Source organism: Pelobates fuscus, chromosome 2, assembly GCF_036172605.1.
Source record: "Pelobates fuscus isolate aPelFus1 chromosome 2, aPelFus1.pri, whole genome shotgun sequence".
Taxonomy (NCBI): domain Eukaryota; kingdom Metazoa; phylum Chordata; class Amphibia; order Anura; family Pelobatidae; genus Pelobates; species Pelobates fuscus.
Genome location: NC_086318.1, coordinates 14757506 through 14785085, shown reverse-complemented (window position 1 = coordinate 14785085; position 27580 = coordinate 14757506).

The window sequence follows — 27580 nt, the reverse complement described above, 5'->3', positions numbered from 1 at the left end:
GAGCAATTTCGAGCGAGGTATCCACAAGTGTGGCATTGTTGCCGAGGTCGCGATTTGCTTCACTGCTTGACAGCCCTCGGGTGACCAGTTTCAGGGCCTTTTGTGCGGATATCGGAGCTTAAATCGCCGGTAAGTGCAGGAGCTCTTGCTGCCTGCGTCCACTCTGCTCGGCGGTCAGGCCCCGCCCCCTATAGGGGTATTTTATAACACGGTTTGATCCATACTATTTTGCGCGGTCAATCACTTGTTGTTTTGTTATAAATATGTTAATGTAGTTATTTTTTTTTTACTGTTACTTTTTCCCCTCTATTGCTTACGTCTAACTTGATTTGTAAATAAAATCAATATTAAAGTGGCACTATCATCACTCCCCTGAAAAATTTGTATTTCATAAGATAGAATCTACATGAAATAATCATTGTGACTGTGTTGGAATTTGACACGCCAAAGTACAGCAATGATTTTGGCTCTAGTTGGCACTTCTAAAGAGGACTCGCAAGAAGAAGATGGCTTCACCCTCGAGGGACAAATTTCAGGTAAGTAGAACTCACCTTTACTTGCCCCGCTGTCACCTGCCCCAGAGCAGCAATGTCATCGTTGGCGGTCTTTGCTGATACGATTACAGTGCCGTTTTTAGTCATCAATCAAGTAACAGCAGAATTCAGAATCACAAAAGAAAATAAACATGTTCAGCATTGGTTTGTGATTTGGGTACATTGCTTCTCGAAGTTTGGGATTTGACCGACCAAACTGGTCATATTTAATTGGCAATTGGAAGTATTTAATTGGCCTGAGATCATCTTTCAGATGATCTCAGAAGAGGCAAGAATACGGTCACAGTGAGACCCGGACGTCACTGCATAAAAGGTGAGTTTAATTATATCACTTTACTTTCTAAACATTATAATATTATAATTATCTACATGTATTTAAAATATTAACGTGTTCCTTTACGAAAAATATACAAATGTCACATCCACACATCACACAAACATCAACATCCTGCGACATTCCTACAAAGAATACAAAAAACACGTGACAGGGAGAGCATAACGACAGGCAAACACAAAACCAACTGTTTATTAAAATAGCTCAGCTTCTTGTAAAGTTATTTTTATTAAAATCAGTAAAATTCAATTAATTACAAGAATATATTTCACAGAATGTTACTAGAGGAAGCAGAATATCAGGGTGATATATTGTCCCCGAAGAAGGCAATATATAATCTGAGCACAATGGCTGAGGCCGCGTGTGCTATATTGACTAATACGGATCCTTAGCCACTAAATATATGAGTCTTGTTTACTCTTCATCATTCACTACAGACAAAGAGCTATTAAAAGTAATTACATCATGTTCCTCTAGAATTCTAAATAATTCATGAAAGGTATTGCTAAGGCTTTCGCAAAATGTGTAATTTTTGGGTTGTTTTTGCAGTCAGGATTTATTAGACTTGGCTTAGTGGACGCATTACAGAAGCAGATTGAGGACATCACTCCAACTCTAGGACATTGGGATAAATTGTTACCCATTTAATATGTTTTATATACACGCTGTTCATAAAGCCGACTATATAATAAATATTTAAAGGACACTCCAAGCACCATATCCATTACAGAGTGTTCTAGCAGTTATGTTGCCAGGAAGATGCAAACTTACTTTTTAATATGTTTCGGTTTTGGTTTTCATTTTCTTGCAGACTTTCTTGCACCCAATCTCCACCACTAGTCAATGACACCATATGTGGAAGTCCCCAGTGCCCAATTAGTTGTTTAAGTACTTTATTGTGCAGGCGAACCAAACATCCACCTTCAGTCAGAAAACCCAGTTTTAGGGTCCTGTCTGTTGGGCCTGCCATCCCGACTTTCTTCCTGGTGTCCGTGTTTTGGAAACACTACGGAACTGTTCCTAGAAAGCATAGGACCATACAGAATGTGCTGAAACAGTGCTCCCTGCGTGGTCCATCCTTGGTGGACAGATCTGCTTGAATGGCAGGCGGTCTGGTATGTATACACACCCGACTGACCTGACAGTTCTTAGACCGGACCTGCCACCTTGCCTGGTGGGTCTGCACCTACTTGTGTCAATGACCCACCCCTTTTACCCTACCACGAGTTTTGGATATATGTGGTATAAACATGCCCAACCAAATCTCATGGAACAGTGCTGCCTGCATAAATGTGCTGAGAGTAGCTCTTCCAAGTAATGGAGACTGACCTGAAAAGTGTCAACAAACTGTTTCTGCATCGTAACCACAACAATAAACTGCATTTATTTGCATATTTGTGTAAGAGGTATATACGTACTAATCAGCCATCTCATTAAAACCTTCTGCCTAATATCATCTAGGCCCCCCTTGTGCTGTCATAACAGCTCTGATATGTCAAGGCATGGACTCCACAAGACCTCTGAATGTGTCCTGTGGTGTTTGGCACCAAGACATTTGAAGCAGATTTTTTAATTCTTGCAAATTGTGAGGTGCAGCCTCCATGGATTGGATTTGTTGTTCCAGCACATCTCACAGATACTGGACTGGACTGAGATCTGAGGAATTTGGAGATCAAGGCAACACCTTGAACTCTTTGTCATGTTCCTCAAACCATTCCTGAACAGGCTTTGCAGTGTGGTAAGGTGCATTATCCAGCTGAAAGAAGCCAAGAACACAATTGCCATGAAGGGGTGTAATGCGGGCTGCAACAATCTCTAGGTAGGTGATTTATATCAAAGTAACATCCACATTAATTTCCGGACCCAAGGTTTTCCCATCAGTACATTGCCTTCTTCCCATTGTGCATCCTGCTGCCATCTGTTCTCCAGGGAAACTACACACATATCCATCCAACTCATCTAAAAGAAAACATGATTCATCAGACAAGGCAACCTTCTTCCATTGCTCAAGGTAACCTTCTTCCATTGCTCACGGACTCATTGAAGGCCCTTTCAGTGGTGGACAGGGGTCATCATGGGCACTCTGACTTGTGGTGTCAAAACACACAGTGCCACAGACAAGTCAGAGTGAACTGGTGTAAGGGTCATGTGCATCCAAGGTTTATTGATGTACATGGAGAGCAAAGGCTAACCAGTTTAGTCCGATCACAAAGAAGAGCTACTGTAGTTCAAATTGCTGAAATTGTATGCAGGCCATACAATTTCAGCAATTTGAACTACAGTAGCTCTTCTTTGTGATCGGACTAAACTGGTTAGCCTTTGCTCTCCATGTACATCAATAAACCTTGGATGCACATGACCCTTACACCAGTTCACTATTTGTCCTTCCTTGCTCCACGTTTAGTAGTTACTAACCACTGCATAACAGTAACACCCTACAAGTCTTGCCATATTGGAGATGCTCTGACCCAGTTGTCCAGCCATCACTATTTGGACCTTGTCAAAGTCACTCACATCTTTTCACTTGCCCGTTTTTCGTGTTTCCAACACATGAAATCCAAGAATTGACTGTTTGGTTATTGTCTGATATATTCCCCCTCCTGACAGGTGCCATTGTAACAATATAATCAATGTTATTCACTTCACCTGGCAGTGGTGTTAATGTTGTGGCTGAACAGTGTAATTTAAGTGTTAATTTAATAAGATTTCCAAATTATTCAAGATTTTTCCAACGACCGTCTTCGTAAGAAGCCCAGGAAGGTGGGCAAAATGTGTCACACAGACGTCATTGGAGAGGCGGACCCAGAAGTCATCACGTGAGCGGGACGTTCAAAGGCCGGTAGTGACTGTGACTGTGGAGTTTCTATTTGATGTTTATATCCTTTTATGTGGGCAGCTTTACCAGCCAGACCCACCACTTACTACACTTACTAAGTAAGAGTTTTTAACCACTTTTTTACAATAAACTATTGAAGATACTATTCAATTAAGGGTCTTTGCCTTTCTATCCTGTATCACACAGAATCGTTTGGTTACAGAGAATACACCATACAACTCTCATATACGCAGTGTGGGATTTTCCCTCTCAAGTGGAGCATTGCAAACCCCTTTACAATATATCCAGATAATCTGCACTATATCATTTTTTGTTCATTTACAGATTTACCATCACCAGTATTAGCGTGCTTTTTTGGTAATATTGGATAAACAATTATCCTAATATTCAGGCAGGCAAATAATATAGGATGGAGGGGTAGAAAGTACCAGCTCGTACCAAGATAAAGGAATGGACAAAATACTAGGAATAAACAAGGGAAATAAACCCTACCTAGGAAGTGGTCTCCAAATACTGAGCTAAAGTCGTATGGTAGAACACTGTCTATCCCTCAGTATAAATACCTCGAGAGGACAAGGGACATGGAGAACTGATACTGCCCACAACAAATAACAGGATTCCCAACTAATGGGAACAAACAGTAGGCGGTTAGGCTTGCAAAGATCAGTACACACACCTCGGCACCGCACGGAGCTAGTGCCTACCTGCACCTAGAGTTCCTCAACCAATAACACTTAAAAGTGCATAATGCTCCCTAGATGTGAAACAAAGTGAATAAGAAAGAACGCCCGACGTGCGTTTCGGCATATAGCTACGCCATTGTCAGGGGCAGAATAAACATACCTTTAGTCTGTGTTAAAGCGGCACTGTCATGCCGAACTTACCTTTCCTCAATCTCTTCCTCTTCTCCGCCTCTCTCAGGATCTGTTATTCTTTTCTTCCATTCTTCTTTAGTTTTCTTTAAAATTATAAGACAAAGTAGGGACTCTTTGCCTTATGGAGGATTCCTCCGCTTGACCAGCTCTGACCAGCGGAGGAGCAAAGTGTGCTTCATTTCCGCTGGTCAGAGCAATTTTCCCATGATCCCTAGCTTTCCTCCCTGTTCCCACAATACTTCCTGTCAGTATTGCCGAAAGTCCTGTCACTTAGACAGAACGCCGGCAAAACTGCCGAATTGCATCCTAACAGAATGAGAAGAGTTTCTCCATTGGTGTTAGGTTCTAATGAATGAAACTCCGATCCTATTCATTGCTGTGGCTGCATCTTGCAGCCGCTTAGTAGATAACTCCCTAATTCCCACGGTATCAGGGAGCTATCTACTAAAAGGCTGAAAGACCTGAATTGGTCTTGAAGCCAAATGTACTAATACTAAGTAAAGATTACTTAGTATTAGTAAATAATATGCCCCTACTCGCTATACCGCGAGTAGGGGCATGTCTAGTAAGCAGTGAGCAGCCTGTGGCTGCTCACTGTAAAAAAACAACAACAAAAAAACACCTAATAACCCCCCCCACCCCCCCCGCGCGGGGGTTAAAGATGGGGGGACCTACTGTCCTCCCCCCTGGCCCCCACCCCTGCGCGGTGGGTGGGGGCCCTAATAAAACAATAAGGGGGGGGCAGGGCCGGTGCAAGGATTTTTGGGTACATAGGCGAAGATGCATTTTTCCGCCCCCCCCCCCTCTAAAATTAACATCTTCACCTATGTGCCTCCTAACCAGCCCCTCCCTCTTCCCCGTCCCTTAGTGTTCCTCTCCCCTCCCCCTCCCCCTCCTTTCCCTGTCCCTTGGTTTTTCTCTCCCCTCCCCTCTCTGTCCCTTGGTTTTTCTCTCCCCCCACCCTCTTAGCGGTCACACTCCCATTCCTGGTGTGCCTCCTACCTGTCTTGTAGCGTTGCGGAGCAGACCCTCTACAGGAGCTTCAGTTTTCTGTACCTGGCTGGATTGACAGGGAGTGCTCTCTCAGTGAGCACCTCCTCTCAGTCTGGCCAGGTACAGGAAACAGAAGCTCCTGTACTGCGCTCCGCTCCGCTCCGCCACGCTACACTCAGTGGTGTATACACACACTAACAGCCACACACACTTAATGACAAACACACAGACGTCACTGATCTGACACACACTCATTCATTGACAGACACACACTCAATCACAAACATACTATCACTGATTTGACAGACACTCACAAACACACACTCATACACTGACAGACACACACATTCATACAATCATTCACAGACACATACACACATACACAGAAACACTCACAGACAAACACATACACAGACACACACTCACACATACACATACAGACACACACTCACAAACAAGCACATACAGACACACACTCACAGACAAACACATACAAAGACAAACACACACACAAAGACAAACACATACACACACACTGACAAACACATACACACACTGAAAGACACATACACACACACTCACAGACACACACTCACACTCACAGACAAACACATACACAGACACACACACTCACAGACACACACACACTCACACATACACTTTCAGACACACACAAATTAATAATAATATCCACCCAGCCTCCCTACCTGGAGAGCTGGTGTGGATGTGTCCCTGGGGTCCAGTGGGGCTTCAGTGCGGCGGGCGGCAGCGTTCTAATGAGAGGCGGCGAGGGAGCTCTAACCTGTCTGCTCTGCTCCCTCGCGGGCTGTCTGTTGATGCCGGGAGCCGGAATATGACGTCATATTCCGGCTCCCACAGAATCAGCACACAGCGCGCGAGGGAGCAGAGCAGACAGGTTAGAGCTCCCTCGCCGCCTCTCATTAGAACGCTGCCGCCCGCCGGGGGTCCAGAAGGTGACCTGGCAGGAGGGAGCGCTTCCCTCCTGCCGGTCACCGAAATCTTGCGCCCCCAGAGCCGGTGCGCCCTAAGGCGGCCGCCTGTGCCGCCTTATGGACGCGCCGGCCCTGGGGGGGGGGGGACCTACTGTCCTCCCCCCCGGCCCCCACCCCTGCGCGGTGGGTGGGGGCCCTAATAAAACAATAAGGGGGGGACCTACTGTCCTCCCCCCCTGGCCCCCACCCCTGCGCTGTGGGTGGGGGCCCTAATAAAACAATAAGGGGGGGACCTACTGTCCTCCCCCCCTGGCCCCCACCCCTGCGCTGTGGGTGGGGGCCCTAATAAAATAATAAGGGGGGGGGACCTACTGTCCTCCCCCCCTGGCCCCCACCCCTGCGCTGTGGGTGGGGGCCCTAATAAAATAATAAGGGGGCGGGACCTACTGTCCTCCCCCCCTGGCCCCCACCCCTGCGCTGTGGGTGGGGGCCCTAATAAAATAATAAGGGGGGGACCTATTGTCCTCCCCCCCTGGCCCCCACCCCTGCGCTGTGGGTGGGGGCCCTAGTAAAATAATAAGGGGGGGAGGACCTACTGTCCTCCCCCCCTGGCCCCCACCCCTGCGCGGTGGGTGGGTGGGGGCCCTAATAAAATAATAAGGGGGGGGACCTACTGTCCTCCCCCCCTGGCCCCCACCCCTGCGCTGTGGGTGGGGGCCCTAATAAAATAATAAGGGGGGGACCTACTGTCCTCCCCCCCCCGGCCCCCACCCCTGCGCGGTGGGTGGGGGCCCTAATAAAATAATAAGGGGGGGACCTACTGTCCTCCCCCCCTGGCCCCCACCCCTGCGCGGTGGGTGGGGGCCCTAAATGACCCCCCCCCATCAAGGTGACTAGGGGTCCCAAGCCCCTAGTCACCCCCCTCCCCCACCCAAAACATTCTATCCCCTACCTACCCCCTCCCCTTAAAAATAGTGAGGGGGGAATAAAATAACTAACCTGTAAAAAAAAAAAATTAAACTTACCATTTGACGTCTTCCTTTTTCTAAATTCTTCTTTCTTCAGCCCCCAAAAAAGCCAAACAAAAATCCATCATAACCGTCGCACTTAAAAAAAAAAAAACGAGCGCAAAAAAAAAATTAATCCATGTTCACCCATGGAGGGCACGCCGCGTACTGAGCTCCGCAGGGCGGGTCAAGGCCTTGCCCCTCCCTGCAATTAGGCTTAGAACACATTGATTGGTTGGTTTAAGCCAATCAGAGTGCTCTGTGTCATTTTACACAGAGTGGGAAAATTCAAAAGAACTTTCCCACGCTGTGTAAAATGACAGATCACTGTGATTGGATGGTTTTCAAGCCATCCAATCACAGTGCTCTGTGTCATTTTACAAGCGTGGGAAAATTCCAAAGAACTTTCCCACGCTTGTAAAATGACACAGAGCACTGTGATTGGATGGATTTCAAGCCATCCAATCACAGTGCTCTGTGTCATTTTACAAGCGTGGGAAAATTCCAAAGAATTTTGTGTAAAATGACACAGAGCACTCTGATTGGCTTAAACCAACCAATCAGTGTGTTCTAAGCCTAATTGCAGGGCGGGGCAAGGCTTTATAAGCCTTAACCCGCCCTGCGGAGCTCAGTACGCGGCGTGCCCTCCATGGGTGAACATGGATTAATTTTTTTTTGCGCTCGTTTTTTTAAAGTGCGACGGGTATGATGTATTTTTATTTGGCCTTTTTGGGGGCTGAAGAAAGAAGAATTTAGAAAAAAGAAGACGTCAAATGGTAAGTTTAATTTTTTTTTTACAGGTTAGTTATTTTATTCCCCCCTCACTATTTTTAGGGTGAGGGGGGTAGGTAGGGGTTAGAATGTTTTGGGGTGGGGGGGGGTGACTAGGGGCTTGGGACCCCTAGTCACCTTGATGGGGGGGGGTCATTTAGGGCCCCCACCCACCGCTCAGGGGTGGGGGCCAGGGGGGGGAGGACAGTAGGTCCCCCCCCCTTATTGTTTTATTAGGGCCCCCACCCACCGCGCAGGGGTGGGGGCCAGGGGGGGAGGACAGTAGGTCCCCCCCCTATCTTTATTTAGGGCCCCCACCCACCGCTCTGGGGTGGGGGCCAGGGGGGAGGACAGTAGGTCCCCCCCTTATTATTTTATTAGGGCCCCCACCCACCGCACAGGGGTGGGGGCCAGGGGGGGAGGACAGTAGGTCCCCCCTTATTATTTTATTAGGGCCCCCACCCACCACGCAGGGGTGGGGGCCGGGGGGGAGGACAGTAGGTCCCCCCCCCTTATTATTTTATTAGGCCCCCACCCACCGCACAGGGGTGGGGGCCGGGGGGGAGGACAGTAGGTCCCCCCCCTTATTGTTTTATTAGGGCCCCCACCCACCGCGCAGGGGTGGGGGCCGGGGGGGAGGACAGTAGGTCCCCCCCCTTATTGTTTTATTAGGGCCCCCACCCACCGCGCAGGGGTGGGGGCCGGGGGGGAGGACAGTAGGTCCCCCCCCTTATTTTTTTATTAGTGCCCCCACCCACCGCGCAGGGGTGGGGGCCAGGGGGGAGGACAGTAGGTCCCCCCCCCTTATTACCATTTATTTTTTTACAGTGAGCAGCCACAGGCTGCTCACTGTTTAGTAGACATGCCCCTACTCATGGTATAGCGAGTAGGGGCATTGGGGAGATTTTAATCTCCCTTGTGCTATTATGGGGGTCATATTGACCCCCATAGAGTGAGGGGGGGATCTGGGGGGCTTATGAAGTGGTGGGGAGCACAGCTCCACACCGCTTCTGTCTTTACATATTACAAGGAGGGAGCTGCACGCCGGTAGCTCCCTCCTTGTAATAAACTGAACGAACAAACGAACACTGATACACAGTGTTAGTTTGTTCATCTGATTTTTTCTATTCATTCATTCGTTTGTCTAATGAATGAATGAATAGATGAAATTCCCGTTCGCATGTCCAGGTGTTTCACTGGGCATGTGAGGGAATCTCACAGTCTGTGTAGTGTGGGTAGATGACGTGTCCCACAGGGACTTCACCTACCCACACAAAGATGGCGGCGCCCTGAATAAAGATCGGGGCAGAAGATACAGATTTAAAAATAGGTAATCTGGGGGGCTTAGGGGCATTTGGGGGTGACTAGGGGGTCAATTGGATGTAGTGGAGGCGGGAGGGGGGGGGGTTAAAAAAAAACGGGATTCGGCATGACAGTGCCGCTTTAAATAAATTGGTTTGCTATATTTATGGGTTACCCCCTACTAACCAAGTCTAGGTGACCTTCCTTGGGACAGGAGGTGGGACGTTGGTGTCCGTTCCCACTCACTGGCTAACAGTGTGTGTGGGCAGGAAACCTATGTAGCCCCCAGTCTCCTATCCTTTCTGGATTTTCATTATAACACAGGCTTCTAGTAGCCTTATATGTCATTAAAGAATACTGGCCAATATGATGGCATGGGGAATTCTGCATTTACTGAGGCAAAATTTATAATGAAACAAAAGTAGATTTTCCTATAAACCCCCCAAAATAATTAAACCTTAATAGTAAAAACATAATAGTTGGTGCTGCGATATGAAATCAATATTCATAAACTTTGATTCCTACACTAATTCCCCTGAACAGATCACTGGGATTTAGTAAAAACTCATTTTAGCTCAGCAAATTATTTCACATATTCATTATTCATATTAAAGCTCAAATTACTGTGAAACAGATTTATCCACCAATACCCTTTGCACTCGTTATTGCAAAAAGAATTAAAAAAAGCAAAATAAAAATATGAAATCCAAAGATGTTTTTACTAACCAGCGAAATATAAGAGTAAATAATAAACCATACTAGGAGAATACCTTGTTTCTTTTTTGTTAGGCTGCTCAAAACGTAATTCCACAGATGGTTTAAAAACACAGCTTCCATGATGCTTTGTCATTCTAAAGGCATACAAAGCATCATGGGAGTTGTAGTTCTACAACATCTGGGGAAGTAACCTGTGTGCACCCCTGCTCTAAAAGAACGACTCTGAAAATGGCAAGTTCCGTTTCCTTTGGTAACCACTCATTATGGCTTATGGGTGGTCCAGTCCAACCTGTCTGGAGACTGTATCCTTGTCTTAATCAAAATCGAGAAATAACAAAGAATATTGCCTAGATTGATAAAGAGTAATAACGTAGATAATGGAGTTGGGAATTTTAAGGGGTAATGGCCAAGTGAACATAGGTAAAATATATAAGGACCATTTCATTCATAGAACCACAACATCTGATTGTACCGCTTATTTTACAGTTTATTGTTTACAGATTATTGCACAGTTTATTATTTACAGATTATGTTACCTGTTACTGTTTAAAGATTATGTTACATTTTATTGTTTACAGATTATTGTACTGACCATGAGAAGTCAATAGCCAAAGGCTAGCCAGGAAAAGGGACATGTGTGAGTGAGGGGAGTGTAGATTCAGGGCAGGGGAGGTCTTGAGTGAGCAACAGGGGTGGAGCCCAATGTTTAGCATGGAGTTAATGTTGGGCCAGTTGTGAGGCCGGTTTGTGTATAGGACGAGGTGGGAGGGCAGGTGCCCAGGATCAGCAGGAATGTTTGACAAGGGTGTTGAGTTGGTAATGTTTATGGTTACATTATGTTAATGTATGGTGTTTAATAAACTAATGTTATTTATTGATATTAATAAAGCTGTGGCCTGTTTGTCACCATCAATGTCTTGCGTCTGTTATGAAGGTAAGCTAATAAATGGGTATCCACATCTACACGGTCCCCACTACCTTAACACATGCTTATTTTGCAGCTTTTTGTACAGTATGTTTCCAGTGTGAGCTTCTCTATCTTAGCTCCCTGTCAATCATTGTTATAAGCTCTGCCCTTTACACCTGGCAGTCAGTATAGAGAGAGCCATCCCATCTTAGCTCCCTGTCAGTCATTGTTATAAGCTCCGCCCATTACACCTGGCAGTCATTATAGAGAGAGCCACCTCCATCTTAGCTCCCTGTCAATCATTGTTATAAGCTCCGCCCTTTACACCTGGCAGTCATTATAGAGAGAGCCACCTCCATCTTAGCTCCCTGTCAATCATTGTTATAAGCTCCGCCCTTTACACCTGGCAGTCAGTATAGAGAGAGCCGCCTCCATCTTAGCTCCCTGTCAATCATTGTTATAAGCTCCGCCCTTTACACCTGGCAGTCAGTATAGAGAGAGCCGCCTCCATCTTAGCTCCCTGTCAATCATTGTTATAAGCTCCGCCCTTTACATCTGGCAGTCAGTATAGAGAGAGCCACCTCCATCTTAGCTCCCTGTCAGTCATTGTTATAAGCTCCGCCCTTTACACCTGGCAGTCAGTATAGAGAGAGCCGCCTCTATCTTAGCTCCCTGTCAATCATTGTTATAAGCTCTGCCCTTTACACCTGGCAGTCAGTATAGAGAGAGCCACCTCCATCTTAGCTCCCTGTCAATCATTGTTATAAGCTCCGCCCTTTACACCTGGCAGTCAGTATAGAGAGAGCCACCTCTATCTTAGCTCCCTGTCAGTCATTGTTATAAGCTCTGCCCTTTACACCTGGCAGTCAGTATAGAGAGAGCCACCTCCATCTTAGCTCCCTGTCAATCATTGTTATAAGCTCCGCCCTTTACACCTGGCAGTCAGTATAGAGAGAGCCACCTCCATCTTAGCTCCCTGTCAATCATTGTTATAAGCTCTGCCCTTTACACCTGGCAGTCAGTATAGAGAGAGCCACCTCCATCTTAGCTCCCTGTCAATCATTGTTATAAGCTCCGCCCTTTACACCTGGCAGTCAGTATAGAGAGAGCCACCTCCATCTTAGCTCCCTGTCAATCATTGTTATAAGCTCCGCCCTTTACACCTGGCAGTCAGTATAGAGAGAGCCACCTCCATCTTAGCTCTTCATTAGCAATGCTGGCCCAGCTTTGTCTTGTCTGAATAGGATTATTATAACATTTGTTAATGTCTCATGAACATTTAAAAAAAAAAAAAAAAAAAAAAGAGAGCATAATGTGTCTCATAAAAACAGTCTAACACGGGGCGTGGCTTGACCGGGAACCAAGCTGGACGCATCTGTCTAGCGCTCCTCACTAACCCCGTTACAGAAAGCTCATAACGGCAGAAAACAGCACGAATTTGGGTACATCATCTTACCCACCCTACTCCCCAAACACCATGGACAAACACACGCCTCGCAAACAAACCAAAAAACAAGCAGGCGGGATGGCCACGGTGAGAGATCTTTTCGCGGCCTCGCGGCAAACCCGCCAAGATGGCGGCCGGACCAGCCCGAGGGCCTCAGCCTCACCAACGGACAGCGAACCCGACCAACTACTGCGTACCCCAACATCGGAAACGGCCCACATTATAGCCGAGATGGCTGCAATGAAAACCTTCCTTGCCCGAGAAATCGAACGCAGCTCTAAAGCGGTAATGGCAGAGATCCACACACTAGGGGCCCGGACCGCTGAACTAGAGCAACGGGTCGAATCCACCGTGGTAGCTCACAACTTGGCCACAGACCACATCAACCGTCTTACCACACGGTTGGAGGCTTCAGAAGCAGCGCTGGACGATCTAGCAAACCGCTCACGCCGCAACAATGTGCGCATACGTGGCCTCCCCGAACAAGCAGATGAAGGCCCACTGTCAGCCACCATCCTCGCAATTCTCCGACCTCTATTGCCAGACATCCCGGACGAGCACTGGCACATCGATAGGGCGCATAGGGCCCTACGCGCTCGAAGAGAGGATAACACGAGGCCCAGGGATGTCGTTGTGCGCTTCCTCCATTACCAAACGAAGGAGGCGGTGCTGCGACGGGCCCGGGAGATCCCGGTGAAACACAACAATGCGGAACTGGCTTTCTATCAGGACCTAACTCCGCTCACCCTCCAACGCAGGAGAGACTGGCGGCCGGTCACAGATTTATTAAGGGCTAACGCAGTGAGGTACGCGTGGGGTCATCCCTTCAAGTTACAAGTTTTCAAACAGGGCAGACCCCACGTCCTCTTACCAGGGGCAAATCCAACCCCCTTTCTACGAAGCCTGGGTATTATACCGCCCGACAACATCACTCTACCCACCTCTGCGCTCCCGGCCCTGCAAGCACTACCTCGAGATTGGTATGATGCGGCCGAGTAAGACCTCTCCGCCCGCAATCCTGTGCCCTCCCTATACCTCAGACTTACCTCCAAACTAGTAGTGCACCCACCCCTGCATAGGACTCCAGTCACGCAGACTCTCTCATAGACACCTTGCGACTCAGCAAGACACTCTTCTCCACACATCACAGACGACCGGCAACGAGAGAAAGAGCAGCCCTAATCGACACTTACCCCAACGCTTCAACTACCCGCCTCCCCTGAGATCCTTCTTGAGACACCTACTGCAGAATCCCCTGATACTCCAACCCACCATGCGAATACCACAGCGGTCCACTGCAGCACCCTCTCAGTGCAAGGGGGGTTGGGAGGCTCACCAACGGACAGCGCAGCAGCACAGCTCAACAGCTCAGCAGCACAGTTCAGCAGCACAGCGGACATTGACGGACCTTCACTGCCCGATTGATGGATCAGGAAGATGTTGTCACCCATCAGGACCGGACTGATTGGCCTCTCACCGGAACTGTAATGTATAAGGTTATATGATGCACCAGATACCAGACACCACTGATCACACACCTAGATAAAACCGCTAGGCACACACAGCACTTCAAACATATGTGCCCCTACCAACGCTAACCCTGCTAAGCGTGAGCGAGCCATGATTGGACTGGCGACCAGGATGCACCCCTCCCCCCCCCTCCCCTCTTCCCCCATCCCACTCGACCTCCATGGGTCCGGGATACCGGTACCCCGGCCCAGGTCTTTTACAAAGTTATGTTCTGTTTTCACAAATTTTGTTTAGTTTTATTTTTATGTTACTAAAGCGATGATACTTGGTACATGACACAGGCACGCAATTGAGAGCTGCCCTACTTTGGGCTCATGTATTAATGCACCAGCAAACTGTGTAACCATAACCCAACGGTATATGGGGCTCTTGCATGAGCCAAATCATACAAGCCTTACTTTGTGGCATTGCAGAATATCATGTGTTCCTGTCTTGTGTTGTTTTTCGGTTACCAAAACGATGACACTTGGAACAGGACACAGGCACGCAATTGAGAGCGGCCCTACCTGGGGCTCATGTATTAATGTCTCAGCAAGCTGCGTAACCATGTCCCAGCGGTATATGGGGCCCTCGCATGAGACAAGCCATGCGAGTCTGGCTTTGTGTCATTGCAAAATATCATGTGTTTTGTCTCTTATGCTACTAAAACGAAGATACTTGGTACAGGACACACGTACGCAAACGAGAGCTGCCCTACTTTGGGCTCATGTATTAATGTTTCAGCGAATAGTGTAACCATAACCCAACGTAAAATGGGGCTCTTGCGTGGGCCAAACCATACATGTCATGCTTTGTGTCATCGCAAAATATTACGTGTTCTGTTTTGTTTTTTGTGTTATTAAAACGATGATGCTTGGTACAGGACGCAGGTACGCAAATAAGAGCTGCCCTTCTTTGGGCTCATGTATTAATGTTTCAGCAAACTGTGTAACCATAACCCAACGAAATGTGTGGCTCTTGCATGAGCCAAACTGTGCAAGTCTTGTCTTGTGTCATTGCAAAATAAAGAATTACAAAAAAAAAAAAAAAACAGTCTAACACAAGTTGTAGGAGATATAAATTATATACGCTCTCACTCATAACACCCCCTAATTATCTGGAACAAGTATCTGACTCAGGGTATTCTATCCAATTCATCTATTTTCCCATTAAAGCAATGCTGATCTCATAAATCGAACATATTGAATAATAATGCCAATAGGAATGATTATATAAAGAGCTGTTTTGATGTGTGTGTGTGGTTAGATGGCTCTCTGGAGAATCATTCGGCTGCTACGTGTCTACATTACCACCTCTGCATCATTTATATTACTGCTATGTGTTGCTTTAATTACTCTGTATCTGTTTTGCCTGTCTATGTTTGCTGGTGGTTAATGGAGGTTCATGAGGAGGCATTCTTCAGGAGAACAATGAATTTTAATTATATTATTACACAGAGACTCACAAACATGCGCCAGAAAGTAATGGAGGCATCTAGAGTCCCCTAGAAAAGCATTACTGTTACCTACTGCTATTTTCAATATATATATATATTCATTTGTTTCCTTACAAATCGTATTATATCTATGCATGGCGCTCATCATATCATGTGTCAGTGACAATAAATGTCCTTATCATCCTTTCTAATCTGGCTTTGGGAAGTCAATCATACAATTAAAGGTTACTCCAACCAAAAAACTCTGTTTTAATAAAACCCTGTTTTAGGTTAGAGTAACCATTGCTGGCATAGCCACCCTATTAGAAAAAAAAAAAGAAATAAGGATAAAATTACTTGTGATCCAGAGTTGAGGCGAAGTTCTCCCTGAAGTCGGATCCGGCAGGGATGTCACTACCACTTACTGCAGGTCACCTCTACGTTCCGACCACAAACACCAAATATACATAGATTTAACATTAGCCAACCTGGAGCGCTCATTCTGGGCTGCCTGATGATGCTGCGAGAAGTGTACTTACACCTCCGAAATCAAAGGGCTTTGAAGGGACACTTTAGGCATCAAATTCACAATTTACATTGCTGCCCATGAGCACCTATAGTGGTTGACACTGTGTCCACCACAAGAGGGAGTTCAGCGATTCCATACTCTGTATGTAGACACTGAACATTTCCCATAAAGATGAATTGACTCTACGCATCTCGATGAACAGATACTGATTTGCCATACATGTGCACTAGCTTCCCAATGCTTCCTTGTTGGGTTGCAGCATAGAGATTGGCATTCTGGGGGAAATACGGTGAGCAGGTTGTTCTTAGAAAGCTCACGGGAAGGGGCGGTGAACATCTAAATAGTGAGTCAAATAGCAGAGCGTTAGGTATACCTCGTTTTCCAAACTCTATCGTTTTCCTTTAACTCTGTATGTGCAGTGTTTCAAACTCAAAGGCTTCCTATTCAGTCTCCAAGCACCATGACCACTTGAAAATACTAAATTGGTCATGGTGCTTGGACTAACCTTTAACATTTAGCCCATACTGTTTGTAAATGAAGACATTTTACACCAAAATGAACAGAAAACACCATTAACTTTCACACTAGATAGAATCTAAATCGCAGAAACAAAATGTAAAAAAAAACTAAAACATATAGCTTTCACTAGTAGAACAGCAATAACACACCATAACAGACACAAACAAACAAACAGCACTGGAATATGACATGCTACAAAATGAAGAAAAAAAAAAGTTATAAAAATAAATGCATATAGTCACGTCACTATTAGACCCCCCCCCCCCCCCCCACACAAAGCTGGAGTAATGGAATAGAATGGATTTCAAATTCTAAAAACCAGAGACAATGGAACGCAACCAGGTGTCACCACAAACCGGTTATCTATGAACCATCGAAAATCACCGTTTAAAGACACAATAAGGAAGAAGAAACCAAGCTAACTTCATAGAGACCTTCCTTCTCTGATCTCCCAGCGTGTTTTCCTTTGATCCCTCTGTTATGGTACTTTTTAGCAGTAAACCAAAATGTTTAAATGTCTATCTGTTCCTGTCCAAATCAATAAAATTAAATTGCGTATATACGCTGAAGTAATTAAGTCTGACACACAAGGTTCAGGTTAAAATAACTTCGAGAAAATTTATTGGCAAGTGATTAAAAAGCGGACACGCAGGCCCTTTTAAGAGACATTTTACGTCATCATTGATTATTAGAATATCAGCAAATAAACATCATTAATTGGATTAATTGTTAAGTGTCGGGATTAGTGTCCTCCTATCAATATTATTAATTGGCTCAAAAACTAAGTGGTTAGTCCCGTGTCCACCCACCAAGAGGTGGGATTGTTCTGGACACGGGTGGGGGACAAGGGGTCTTGAGCGTCATTTTACACGGTCGGTGATCTCAGGCCTCGTGGCCAGGTGCAAGGTCTCTTATGAATAGAACATTTCATTACTACTGTGTTCTCATGGCCTTCAAATTATACTATGTTGCAAATCTAAGGAAAAGTCAGCAATTCCTGTGTTAATCATGTCTTTATAGAAAATACAGTCTTTGTCTATTGTATTAGATGTGCTGGGAAATTCTGTCATGTAAGGTGGTTTTAAAACGAACAAGTTAGGTTATGAGGACAAAATGGAGGATTGAAGAAGTCAGGTTAGGAGGACAAAATGGAGGATTGTCACAGTATAAAGTTAAAATGGAGTTCGTGCAATAATTGAATACACATACAATAAGGATTTTTAAATAATCCCACATCAGTCCCCCCTATGAAATGTTAGATTCTAAGAGATAAAACTTTATTAAGTTAGTACCAGGAAGACGTGTTAACCCAAAGGCACAGAAACCCCGTGGCCGCTAGCTAGGTGTTAATGCAAAGTGCAAGACTGCCCCTAGATCTGACCCTGATAGGCTGGCTCATCCGTCAGTATGGCTCTCGAACACTTCCCACCCATGGGTGTCCCATGGCGGCTAACCCACCACTTCTCCACACGGGGCCATTACCATTCACTGACAGATGCTGTCCCTAAGCTAGTCCCTTCCTAGAATTCCTGCACTTTATCAACAAAAGGGATTGTTTGCAGCGGCAGACAGGGTGAGTTGATGTCTTGGAAATCTTGGTCATCAACTTCGAGATGGGTGAAAGTGGGTGCCGCTTGGTCAACAGTCTTCATGAGGGATTTTCTCAGACATGGGAGGATACAACAAAAGAGAAGAGCAAAGATAAAAAGAAAAATTAGTATAGCCATACCAATATGCATTAAAGCCTTTTGCCATCCTGTCATCCAACCAAACCATCTTTCCCAGGGATCTTGTATCCCAGAATTCCTTTTCAACTCTATAGACAGGTAATTTAATTTCTCTATGGCTAATGTAACTTTACCATTAGGGCCTGTGTTTTCTGGGATATAGGTACAACATGTCAAGGTGTCGGGCAAAATTTTACAAACCCCTCCTTTTTCGGCTAAGATCATATCTAGGGCCATTCTATTCTGAAAAGCCATTTGGGATGTGGCCTGCAATTGTTCGGCCAATCCCTGGAGGGCGTCTCTGGTATAATTAACAAAACGCTGTTGATTATAATAAATGTAATTAATCCAATTTAAATTCTTGTTTGTGGTAACTATGGCAAAAAGTGATTCAAATCCTGCAGCAACTTCATCTCTTGCTTTAAATTCATTGGGCACCCCCCTAGGCACCCCAATGGCATCAATATAAACATGAGGATCAAAACTTCCTTTTACTGGGGCTTCACGCTTAACCTTAGTGTGCCTGGACTCATGGGTGACGAGGTGTGTATCAGAGATGATATGTATAGGCATAATGGCTTTAGCCAAAGTACACTCCCCCCACCACTCCTTGTCCATTCTGGATCTTAGCTGTAAATCCCCACACAACCAGTAGATGTCCCCTAATGACCTGGTGTGAAACTGCAACAAGTTCATAGAGACACTCCTGTAGGTAGCACAATACCCCTTAGAGAAGTTACCCAAGAATTTACCAATTCCATCATAATTAGCATAACAAGTGTAATTACCTTTATACACGGTAATACCATCTGGGGGTTTGACATCCTTGGTTAGGAGAGGATACTCCTTTGTCCATGCAATACATATGGACCTGTTAAAATCATAGTGATAGGCAAAAAGGCTTAAAACACATTCCTCTATATCTACTGGCAGGATTAGGGGTACAGTACCCAGGTGAGGCCGGGCACCACCACACACATAGCATGCAGTCTTATTATGCTTATTAGCATTATATTTCATCCATTCTAACCATAAATTTACATCATTAAAACCTGTTTCAGCGGCCATGGTATCTTCAAAGGTGGGGTTAGCAATGGCCATCATGTCTTGAAAGGTCTGGATATGAGGTTTTAATGGGTTAGGGACCATATGGGTGGCCCCTTGCCACTCAGAAGAGTTGCACATATCTTTTAGGAAGAAATGCCCTAATTTACGGTAGGAACCCTTTTTCCAATACATTCCCATCACATACTGGTCTGCATCCGTTGGGCTTGGATGCTCGATGTTAAGGATTAATTTCATTGGTGTACCTCCCCCAGGCTTTCTCAAAGTCATTCTCTGGAGAAGGGATCTACCTTGATCATCTACTTTAGATAAGGCACTTTTTGGTTTGTAACCCCAGGCAGGCCCGGCATTCCATCCCGCCGCCCCCCAATGGTTACAATTGTGCCCCCATTGCTTGTCAACTACACAAACATATGGGTATTTTGAATGAGGGATATCTCTGTAAATACTCTGGATTTGTGATGTGGGGAACGGGCATTCTACAATATCACAATAGTCAAAGGTGTAAGTAGCCACATGGGTGCATGATGAATTATACCAGAAGGTATACCCACTAATATCTTTGGTGATGGCTACTTGTTGGGCCTTTATGAGGCTAATTAAGGAGAAGGTGTACCAGAGGTACATGCTTGTGCGGTATCTGCTTCCTCGGGGGCTGGAGATTTCTTGCAGTGGGAAGCGTGGATCCAATTTGGCCTACCGGCCAGTTTGACGGAGGTTGCGGTAATCAGGAGAACTTGGAATGGACCGTCAAATCTCGGTTCCAGGGTATTTTTCCGCACAAACTTCTTGACCAGAACCCAATCTCCGGGAAGCAGGTTATGGGTACCTGTATCCAATTCGGGATCTGGAATTGAAGAGAAAACTTGGGCATGTATTTTGTTTAAGGCACTTGCAAGTTCAGTTACATAATCTACTAAAACATCTGATTGGAGCTGTAACTGCTGCGGATAATAACAACCTAGTCTGGGTGCTGTCCCAAATAGAATCTCATATGGGGACAGTGAATGCTTCCCTCTAGGTGTGTGCCTAACACTAAATAAAGCTATTGACAGGCTTTCTGGCCAGGGCATTTTCGTTTCTTGTGACATTTTTAACATTCTGGCTTTTAGAGTGCCATTCATGCGCTCTACTTTACCACTACTTTGTGGGTGGTAAGGGGTGTGGAAGGCTAGGGTCACCCCTAGAGCAGTCCAAATTTCTTTAGTCACTGTTGCTGTGAAGGCTGGGCCTTGATCACTTTCAATGACTTCTGGGAGTCCGAACCTACATACTATCTCTGTAAGTAGGCGTCTTGCGGTTGTTTTTGCAGTGATATTGGCCACTGGGTAGGCCTCTGGCCATCCTGAGAACATGTCCACTATGACTAGTGCATATTCATGGGGCCCACTCTTGGGCATTTGGATGTGGTCAATTTGAATTCGCTGGAAGGGGTACATGGGCTTTGCCAGGTGTTTTGCAGGCACCTTGATTGGTCTTCCTGGATTGCATTTTGCACAAATGACACAGGCCTTACAGAAGCTGCTGATCAATGTTGTGATTCCGGGTGCTTCATAATACTTCTGTATGAGGGCGGCCATCAATTCCTTTGACAGGTGTGCAGGCCCATGTGCCCATTGGACAACTGCTGGATATAAATTTTTTGGAAGACAAAATTTGAAGTTGTTGTAATATACTCCGTCCTTTTGGACGGCTCCTTTCTTTTTCCATTTTTGGATTTCTTCAGGAGTGACTGCAGCTTGCTGCTCTCGCAAAATTCGCAAATCAGTAGGAAGAGTTTGCAGAGCAAAAATAGGGACTTCTTCTTCTTCTTCTTCTTGTCCGGACACTTCTTCATCCACTTCCTGCAGATCCCTGGCTGCTAGCTTAGCAGCCTGATCAGCCAAATGGTTGCCCTTTGCTTCATCTGTATCCAATTTCCCATGGGCCTTTACCTTCAAAACGGCCACTTCTTTAGGGAGTAGGAGGGCATCCATTAGCTCCTTGATTGCAGTACTATGCTTGACTGGTGTACCGGCGGTGGTAAGAAATCCTCTTGTCTTCCAAATTAGGCCGAAGTCATGTGCCACACCCAGAGCATATCTTGAATCTGTATAGATGTTGGCACGTTTTCCTTCGGAAATTTTGCATGCTGAAGTCAGAGCCTGTAATTCAGCTTCTTGCGCAGACATTGCTGGCGGTAAGGATGATGATTTGATAACTTCGTCTGTTGTGGTTACGGCATATCCTGTATGATATCTTCCTTCTTCATCAGCATATCTTGAGCCGTCCACAAACAGGGTAAAATCTGGATCTTGTAATGGATTCTCATGCACAGTTGGTAGGTGCACTGTCTCCATTTTCATCTGTTCAAAACAGTCATGAGGTGTTTCGGGGTCATAATCATTCACTATGACCAGATCTTGAAATTCTTTTTCTAGGAAGTGGCGTGGCCACGCTTCCAGAAGGTCAGTTGTTGGGTATTTGACAATACCATTTTCCTGTAGCTGTTCTTCATCCATGGTGGCCCATAGCTTTGCCATGGGCCCAAGATCATTCCATGACCTTGTCTTCAATTTGGTAACAGGAATATGTGGGATAGCAGTATCCCAATGGCGGTAGAGGTAGTTAAGTTGTTGAGGTAGTTGGACCAAGACCATGCTATTGCCTTCAGAGTCACAATAGAAATCTTGAGCAGTGAGCTTCACATCAGTCCAGTGGTAAAGCTCATCTTCATAGCAAGGTTCGGGAGTAATGTCTGGTTTGTACCACATGGTACAGAAGGCGTAATCTGGGCCTTCACAGAGAGGCTTCTCATCTTCATAAAATGTCAAATGTGGATGCATGACTTTCTTGATACATCCACAAAGCAGGTAAATGTAGGTTTCATCTGTGATAAATCCATAATAGATACCCCCCTCAGGGAGTGGAAGAAGAGTGGATGGGTTAAGAACTTGACATCTTTGGATGGAAATGTTGTCAGGTAGAAGAAGATGGCACTGGAGGCGTAGGTGTCTGGCTGGAGACACGTGCTTGAGCTGGACTTGGTTGATGATGGCAGAAATGTCATGAGGGGCCAAAACAACCAGAGGGTGGCCAAGGACCAGGTCTGAGGTTCTTTCTATGAGCTCTCTTGCAGCAAAAACAGCCCTGAGACAGGAAGGAGTCCCTCTGGCCACAATGTCCAGTTGACATGAGAAATATCCAATAGGCCTCTGGCGGCCTCTTAAGTCATTAGTTTGGGTGAGAACTCCTGTTGCGTGGCCTTGTCTTTCAGAGACAAATAATTTGAAAGGTTTTGAGTAGTCAGGTAGGCCAAAGGCAGGAGCAGAAGCAATGGCACGTTTGAGGGCATTGAAATTGTCCAGAGCTTCATTAGGCAAGCAGAAAGGGTCAGACTTAAGTGCGTCATAGAGAGGTTGCATGAGCAGGGAGGCTTCTGGGATCCATGCTCTGCAGTAGGAAATGAGGCCTAGGAAGGCATGGAGAGATTTTGAAGTCCTTGGAGTTGGAATTTCCAGTACAGCTCTCACCCGGTCCCGGGTAAGATGTCTGGTACCTTGAGATAGGCAATGTCCAAGGAAAATTACTGAGGGTTGGCAGAACTGTAGCTTGATGAGCGAAGCTTTGCATCCTTGTTCTGCCAAATAACAAAGCAGACTAATTGAGCACTTTTCAGTAGTGGGTATATCATCTCCACAGAGCAGCAAATCATCCACATACTGGAGCAGAACAACTTCTGGGTGCTCAGCTTGCCATGGGTCAAGGATGGTGGCCATGGCCTTTGCAAATTGACTTGGTGAATTTTGTGCCCCTTGGGGCATGACAGTCCAGGTATACTGTTGCATCTCATGAGTGAAAGCAAACAGGTATTGGCAGGATGGGTCCAGTGGGACACTGAAAAAGGCATTTGCTAGGTCAATGACTGTGAAAAATTTTGCAGATGGTGGGACTCCAGAGAGCAGAGTATGGGGATTTGGTACAAGAGGGGTGTCCAGGACGGTAGCTTCATTGACAGCACGGAGATCCTGAACCATCCTGTACTTCTCTGGCTCACCTTTTGGAGTTTTCTTTTTCACAGGGAATAATGGGGTGTTGCATTCAGATTTACATTTCACCAGGGCACCCTTCTCCAAGAGTGCATTGATGTGGGTAGAAATGGCAGCAGCCTGTGCTGGCTTTAATGGATATTGTGGTTTTCTTGGTAATTTAGCTCCTGGAATAAGCTTTACCACCACAGGGGGAACATTTAGGTGACCTATGTCCTCTGGGCCTGAGGACCATAACTTGGCGGGCACCTGTGTTTTTAATGCCTCTGGGAAATTGGACCTTAATTCTGCTGCTTTCTCACGGGGCTTTTCTAAATGCAGCATTAGAGGCAAGGAGCACAAGGCTGAGGTGTCTGATTCAGATAGAGGTGTGGACATTTCTACCTGCCCATCCGGGGTGAAGGTGATGGATGCTTGCAGGCGTGAGAGAACATCAGCACCTAACAGGTTAATTGGGCATGTGGAGGATACCACAAAGCGAGCAAGCAGGCTAGAGCCAACTCGTAATGGAGTTGTTAAAGGGCTATGTCTTGGCTGGCCATCTACTCCAACACAAGAGACATCAATATTTGACAGAAAGGATGGGTCTGGCAGGTCTTGTTCTCGCAGAACACTACGGGCTGCACCTGTGTCAACTAGAAATGTGGTAGGGTGGCCTTCAATGGGCAAAGTCACTGTGGCAAGTGGCCCCCCCTTATCCCCTGTAGACACTGCCATTACAGGGGTTACAGACACAGGCTTGCCAATTTCCTAATCATCGGGTTCCTCAATTATCGGAACCTCTTTCTCGGCCTTGGGGGCCGGGGCAGGCCTGGATGGCTTTCTTGGCTCTCTCTTGGGTTCTGGACAATCACTTTTAAAATGCCCCTTAGCTTTACAATTAAAGCAATGGCCATCCTCCGGTCGGACGCCCTTGGGAACAGGGGTAGAGCGGGAGACCATGAGAGGAGCTGAGGTGGGTCTTCTTGGGGTCTGAGCAGATTCTAACCCTCTGGCAACTAAGAGCAGGGTATCCAGAGGAACAACCTTATATTCTGGGCGGGCAGCAATAATTCCCTTGCGTATAGAGTCTTTAACACCTTGGACAAACGCACCAGACAACATTTGTGAATGAATCTTGTCAGTAAGATCAAACCCCAAATCTGTAAACATTTGATACAGTCTTGCATGAAACCTTTCCACTGATTCTCCTTTATCTTGAATAACATCAGTAAGGCCAGCAGCCTGATCTGCAAGTTTGTCCTTAGCCCATTCTCTTAATTGGGTGCAAAAAGTTACTCCAGAGGGGTAATCAACGTCACTGCTGAGCAGATCTGTACTGAGGTGTCGGGCCATGCTCGGCCAATACGCATCCCCTGCTTTAATAGCACAAATGCTCAGTAGATCACGCCATGCGGCGGAATAAGTCTTTTGAATTTGAACTATCCCTCGGTAGAAGGGCATAGGCTGCTTTTCTGGGTCAGGGAGTGATTTCATTAAAGCACTAGCTTGAGTGGGGTTGAAAGCAACATATTTAGGAGGGGCCCGCTCTCCCCGACCCTTGTGGCCAAAGGGGTCATCGATAGAACGATGAGCTGAGGCTCCCGCAGCAACCTCCGATGAGACATGGGACACCCTGTCCTCCTCCTCATCATCGAACTCTATGATATTGGCTCTTTTACGCGGTGCAGGGCCCGCGTGAGGTGAAAGGATCGGGGGTTGGGAATGAGCCCCCGATGCAGGGGTGGCCAGCGAGTCATAACCTGGGGACAGGTAGTCACCGGGGATTACCGGCATCAGGGCTGAACTAGGGGCCGCCATATTGGAGGCGGGGAAAGGAGTTGCATTAGGATTAAGGGAAGAAGTGGCGGCCATGTTTGATATGGGCACTTCCGGGGCAGACTGAGCCGGACTGGGCATGACCGGAACCTGGGGAGTGGCTTGGGGAAAGGGAGGGTAACCGGGGTAGGGCAGGGCCATGGGATATGGGAAGGGGTAGGGCCAGGCAGGGGAGGGCAGGAGAGTAGGGTGGGTGGGTACATTTAAGGAGGTAGGATATTGGACTGGGGCGGAGCTGGTTATGGGAGGAGACAGGACGGGATTGGTAGGGATGGATGCAGAAAGAGGAGGGGTAGTTAGTTGGGCGGGTGCTGACGGGAGGGGATTAGCCATGGAGAGGGATTGCAGGGAGGAAATGGCAGATGAGATGTTAGGATTAGGCATGGAAGGGAGCGTGGGGATGGCTGAGGATGATGGGACTGTTAGGGAAGGGGAAGGGGTAAAGAAAGATCCGTCAGAATTCAGGACCGGGCAGACAGGGGAGGTGATGGGATGGGATTCGGGAGGATCGGGAGTGGGGAACATAGTCAGCTGGCTATCACCTATTGCTGACTGAACCTTGGGGATAGACATCCCCTGGGCGCCATTTTGGGGCGCCGGCTGAGGGTAAACCCCAGCAACACAATTCTTATGGTACACAAACAATTTTACACCCTTGTGATTTATCTCTTCCTCAACCCAACCTTCTAACTGAATAGCCTTCGCTACTCTGTACCATGCTTCAGCAGTCTTTAATAAACCATTGTCTGTAAGCTTGCCTTTCATTTCTGCCAGTAACTTTCGCCAGCTTTCTGGTTGCAATCTTCCACATGAAGGCACAGCAATTTTACATACTTTTGCAATCTTCTCAACACCTTTAACCATTTCTTCACCCTCTCTGTTCTCTACTAAATCACATGCTAACCAGCCCTTGCTGGGCTTATCTAAATCCTGTCCCATAGTCCCTTTACCCCTATACCAGCGTCCTAGATATAGAGAGAGAGAAGGAAAATTGAACAGGAACGTCTACAATGCTCGACTGCCACCCGAGAATCGTGGGACTTTCTCAGGTGCGTCTTCCCAAAACGTAGACCAGTCACTGAATCCGCCTACCCGGGGTGGTAGACACGGATTGGAGCGAGGTGAGAAGTGTGTGACCAATCACTTCTCTTTTAAGAGGAATGGGAGTGGATAGTATAATAATATAGAAAGTGTAGAAAAGATGAAAGGCAAGGAAAAAATCCTTAGAGACAGACACAGGAGTACATGAGACTCCTCATTAAACAAACAAGACAACAATACAGTTGAAATACAGTGCATGCATCACAGTTCAAATGAAATCAACAGTAATTCCTTTCCTTTACTCGTGTGCTTACTCCAAAGTCACCTCCCTCAACCCCGTAGTGTCTCCACTACCCGCAGCCGCGGAAAACAACTGACACCGGTCCGAGTTCCGCCAGCCTCCCTCAACACAGCAGCCCACTGATAGTGTCTGCGCTACCCTCACCCTTGTAGTGCCCCTATAAAAACCCACTTTATAAGTCTCACTACTCCGTGGCGATGAAAACAGCAATGCCTGCCCGAATTCATCCACCACAAATAAAAAATTGGAATGGCTCCAGCTCAGCGCTCAAAGCTGGAGGGTACCACCACTCTGCAAGCAGAGTAACGTGCACAGAGAAGCTAGCTAGGCTATCAAAGTGGCACAAGAAGGACCCCCAGGAAACTATGAGTCTACACAATCTCCACAGATCCAACACACCTCTTTTTCCCTACAGCCCCAGCCACGAGGCTCCTAAAAGAGTTAAACAGGAAAAGATGACCCCCCAGGAACACATCCACAGGTCAACCCCCCTTTTTCCCTACAACCACAGCACCGTGGTTCCTAAAAGGAGTAAAACAGGCAACAGAAGACCCAGGCAAATCCCCTCAGGTCCACCCCCCTTTATCCCAAAAGGGGCAAAATACAAACAGATAGACAGATATACTGAAGACCCAGGCAAGTCCCCTCAGGTCCACCCCCCTTTATCCCAAAAAGGGGAAAACAAGCAAGACAGAACCCCAGGCAAATCCCCTGCAGGTCCACCCCCCCTTTATCTCAAAATGGGGAAACAGGCAAACAATTCAAACACACCCAGGCAACAGATAGACTAAAATGCAGGTAAACAAGTGAGTAACGAGGCACCGGGCAAGATATTACCTGTCTTTGATGTCCTCCCGGGAAGCAGTCACAGACACGTGGACGGGTCAATCAAAGGGGCCGGAACATACCGGT